Source organism: Rana temporaria, chromosome 5, assembly GCF_905171775.1.
Source record: "Rana temporaria chromosome 5, aRanTem1.1, whole genome shotgun sequence".
Taxonomy (NCBI): domain Eukaryota; kingdom Metazoa; phylum Chordata; class Amphibia; order Anura; family Ranidae; genus Rana; species Rana temporaria.
The window spans coordinates 229,681,906-229,687,132 of NC_053493.1; the positions used below are offsets into that span (position 1 = coordinate 229,681,906).

General features: G+C 39.7%; 1 pseudogene; it reads left to right on the forward strand.

Moving 5' to 3' along the window:
* Positions 1-576: 576 nt before the first annotated feature.
* LOC120939628 lies at positions 577-1,335 on the forward strand (annotated as a pseudogene).
* The last annotated feature ends 3,892 nt before the right edge of the window (positions 1,336-5,227 follow it).

Below are 5,227 nucleotides of genomic sequence, written 5' to 3' on the forward strand. Positions count from 1 at the left end.
CTTATCGGTGACCATCAGTGCAGCCTATCAGTGCCCATAAGTGCAGCCGGGTCAGCGCACATCAGTGAAGGAGAAAAATTACTTATTTACAAAGACATTTTTTTTTACAAAATTTTCTGTCTTTTTTTTTTTTTTTATAAAAAACCCAGCAGTGATTAAATACCATCAAAAGAAAGCTATATTTGTCGGAAAAAAATGATGACAAATTAATTTGGGTACAGTATTGCATGACTGTGCAATTGTGTTGCCCTATCCAGCTTCAACTATTCTGTTATTATGACTGTCCAGACCCCCCTTCCTTTTTATAGTGAGGAAGCTGGATTATCCAAGATCCCACCTATTGGCCTCTCTAAGCCTATAGTTCAAAGCCATGCAATGTTTTATGGTTTAAAATTCTCCCATGCATATCATTGCCAGGATTGCAATTCTTGAACCCACAGGATTCATTTTGAATACACAGAAGATGCAAAACCAAACCTCACCCCTGCTGTTCACTGATGGTATAAAGTAAAAACAAATTATTGTGTAGAGCGCCCACCCTGTGAAGACAAAGAGAGACTATAACGGCTGAGGCTGCCCCCGCCGGCACCCATGAGAGGGTGTGTGGGCACTCACCACGACTCCTCCGGCAGCCTGAACGAGAACTCAGACGGGACCGGAGTGGACTTAGGACGTAATCAACCCTTGAAGAAAGACAAGCCTAAATGGAAAAGTGACTACCCTATGACTGATGGACAGTTGCGCAGTAAACGGGATGAATTCTGGGAAACTGCACCGGCATTTGAAGGGCGTAAAGAGATTTGGGATGCTTTGAAGGCTGCAGCACATGCTTTTGAGAGCAATGACCATGAACTGGTCCAAGCAATCATTGATGGTGCAAGTATAACATTACCACATGGTACCCTTACTGAGTGCTATGATGAACTGGGAAACGCTACGAGCTACCTGTTTACTGCCTTGCCCCTCCCATTAATATGATTGAGGAGAAGAGCGATACAGAAACTTTGGACATACCTGAGCCACCTCCAAACTCTGGCTATGAATGCCAGCTGCAATTTTGCCTCTCTACAGGAAAGGACCTTAGGCTTTTGGTGCGCAGCACGGACACTGTATATCACATGAACCGGCACCTCCACACTATCGAAGGGGTTGAACCTGCCAGTCAGCAATGGTTCTTTTCTGAGCGGCCACTGACAGACAAAATGAGACTGGAGGAGTTAAAGATTCCCAAGGACTATGTAGTACAAGTTATAGTGAGCCAGCCGGTTCAGCATCCTACACCGGTAGAGATTTGACCATCTCAGACATGCACACCGTCCTCTTTTACTCAAGACAATCCTTGCTATGTTTGTACGCAGCCTGTAACTTTCTTTTTTCTTTTATCTTCCACTAGATATTGAGTCCTGATCTGTCAGAGCATTGAATGACATTGCAGGCCTCTTTGGCAGCTCAGGACTTTGTAGCGGGTTCAGTGGACATGTGACTGAAGAAGGAAGAGCCGGGCCTTCCTCTGAATTCATGGGGGGAATCAAGTTCTATTTCTTAATACTGAAAGACTTTTTATAACACCAGGAAAACTATCTTTTTTGTATCTGTTCTATAAAGATTTCGACTGTAAGTAGAGTATTTATCATTGCACTTTTAAAAAAAGGAACAAAACAATGAAAATTTTAAACAAATTATTGTAGTTTATATATTTTTTAAAATGTCTGTTGTGGTGTGACATTTTACAAACCTACCAACTGTTTTAGCAGTATTGAAAGAAACATTTTACAAGTTAGAGCTTTCAGAAAAAAACAATGTATTTTGTAAAGAAATGTCTCTTAAGGAGTTTGCTACTATGAGACAAAGCACTCTCCTGTGACACAAACAGAATTTTGGGCAATATGTTTTGATTTTTTTTCCATTCCCAATGTTCAGTTACGAGTAGCAAAATATTATGGGTACTCTTAATAGAAATCTTTTAAGTGTTTGAATTTAGACGTGAAAATATACTCGCAAAGTATTATGTGACAGCATGCCCCAAATGCTTTTGGTTTAATGCCTGCGTCCAATAAAAGCACAAATGTGTAATATAAAGAAAGACATACAATAAGATAGGGGGACTTTAAAGCAATCATTCCAATGTGTATATATTGCAGGCATCATTTTAGAAACCACACACATGATGTAATGGACCAAAGTTCCTTACAAGTACACAAACACATGAACAACATCAAATGAGGTTTCTATTAATTGTCTGTGCCTATATCTGCAAATATATATATTTGTCTAAATTATTTCTGCAAACCTTAGACATGAAATATGAACAAAGCATATCCCTATATATGTAATTTCTCTCTGCTTACTCTGTTTCCTTACTCTGTTATATGTATCACTTCTGACAATTTTTCCTGACACCAAGTGATTAGGTGATGGGGAGGGAGCTCCAGCACACAGTCTGTGATTGGCGGCTTCAGTTCTGTTTCTGTGTGCTATGTGAAGGGGGGTGTGCCCCTTCCCTCCAATCAGCTCTCATATCTCCTCACTGAGTTTAACTTCAACTCCCCATCCTCTGCTTTCTGAAAGCTCAGAAAAGATGTATAATTTCTAGATTTTAAATGGATATAGAGGGGAGAGTGCAGCAGATAAGGAGGATACATGTAGGAGGATTTGTTTAATCTCTGTGCATTACCTAAGGCCAGTATTTTCACTAGGTATATGTGAGGGTTTACAACCACTTTAACACCCAAGCAGAATTTGCATGTGTAAACCTGCAGGAGTCCTTTTTAAAACACTCTTTTGAAAAGCATAATGGGGTGCAGTAGGCCCATCAAAACCAACAAGTGCAAAGCACAAATTTTTGATCCATATATGTATGTATAGAAATATGGATACTTAATCTAAGTTCAGTATGTTTCACTACATTTTTTGAAATCACATATCACATTTTGACTGTTCTAAGAATTACCAATTGATCAATGGGAACTGAAGCATAGAACATGTGTGTGTGTGTGTGTGTGTGTGTGTGTGTATATATGTATATATATATATATATATATATATATATATATATATATATATATACATATACATGCCATGGAATTCACAAGAAAATATGCATTTTATTTCTTCTGCATGAGAGCCTAGTATAGAAAGTATTGTATGCTTAGTACACACCTTTTTAAAGTAATCCTGTCATTTATAGTTAGAATTTTATATTTAGACATACAACTAAAAAAATACTTTCAATTCTTACATTGTTTCTTGCTCATGATGATGCTGAAAAATCTCCAGCTTAAATTTAACAGTGAGGGCTAGAAAAGTCCAGAAGAGTTGTTCTCAGTGTCAATCTTAAACGCATCAAAGAGGAGTTTGGTGGAGTGGGCACTAGGAAAAGTAAGTATTTACAGACTACTTTTACAGGTATACACTCATTTACTGTACAAGTCAGGCTGCATTAAAGGAGAAGTAGAGTCAATGCTATTTTGGTTATTCTTCTTTTGTCGGTCACAGGAAGAGTGCAGTTTATTCTGTACTCCTATAACCCCTTTTCGGCTGACAGTGGGCCCCTGTCCTTATAGATGTTCCACTAAATGGCTAACATTCTTAGTTAGAGAACCTTGTCCAGATATAATAGGATGTCCCAGAGGGCATGGAAAGATTTATAAAAGATTTTAGCATAAAACATTGCTACAAACATTAGCTACCATTCCTATAAATTGCTCTGTATGTAACTGTTCATTCAGCGTTGTGTTAGATAAGCGAATGAATAATCAGTGGCTGCATTTGATGGCACAGTGGTGACAATTGATGGGCATAGTAGCTGCGTTTGATGGGCACAGTGGCTGCAATTGATAGTTTTTTTTTTTCAGTTTGTTTGCTCCCCTCAGAAATTGAGCACCAGCTGCCACTGGTGTTCAGATACCATAGAGTTAGTATTGGTATTCACAGACTATAGTTTCACTCAAAAATATTTAGGTGACCATCATCTTTTTGTACCAATCTGAAAGGGAGAAGATATACCAGGGTTGCTAGGTTTTATGAAATGTGGACAATCTATCATCTGTCATGGTTAGCGTTTGTTCCATCTCACAGACTCTTTCCACTTCCCCTAGCCAGTCTTTTATGGAGGGGGGATGAGGTTTCTTTCCAGTGCCTTGGGATTGAGATTTTAGCCACATTTAGGAGATATATTAGCAGGTTTTGTTTGTATTGTTTGGCAGTGTAAATGTTAAGTAGGCAACGGGGGGGGGGGGGTGACTGACCTTCACTTTAATATCAGTGATAGAGTAAATAAGATTACGCATTGGTTCCAGAAATTGATTATTCATGGACAATACCACCAAATGTAAAGCATTGTGCCTTTGTCCTGTCTGCACCCCACACATAGATCATCTGTGTTTGGAAACCACTTATTTAGCTTGTTTGGCGTGGCGTACCAATGAGTTAAAATTTTATAGGAAGTTTCTTGCATTTTTGTGCTAATGGAGCATTTGTGTGCTGAAGGGCAAGCTTTTTTCCATTGTACATCTGTAAATTTTGTGTCTTTTGTGTCTAGTTCTTTTTATCAGAGAATTTTCTAATTGTCTGGGGTCTCATTGTCTCATTGTGCTCCACCCGAAGCCAGAGTATGCCAGAGAGGTGGTTTTGCATGCTTCAGAACCCTTAGGCTCCATTCACACCTAGGCGTTTTTACGCCCAACGCTATTGCAGCCTGAAATACGCTGGAGGGGTGATTTAACATGTACGCCTGAAGCTCAAAACAAGTACCGGACCCTTTTTTTCAGGCGGCTTTGGCGTTCGGCATAGCCGACAATGTTAAATCGCCCCTCCGGCGCATTTTGGGCTAAAAAACTATGCGTTTTGTCGTGGCAAATCGCGGGACAAAACGCCGCAATTTGTCGTGGCAAATCGCCGTACAATACGCTGCGTTCAGGTGTGAATGCAGCCTTAAGACATATCTCTTCTAGTTGCGTTAGGGGATTGGTGAATTGAGTTTCCTGCTTGCGTGTAGATAGGTAATCGTGGAGTTGGAAGTATGTCCAATATGGGAAGCTTGAGATTCTGCATAGTTCTTGTAGTTCACTTTTAGGATTAAGAACACCATTGCATAAGCTGTGTAAGATTAGGAGGGGGTGCCCTTGCTTGTTTCGGGATCACATTTGTTTTCCAACATGGTAGGAAATCAGGATTGTTAGAAATTGGAGCTAGAGGACCAGGAGTATTGGCTAAGACCACGTACACA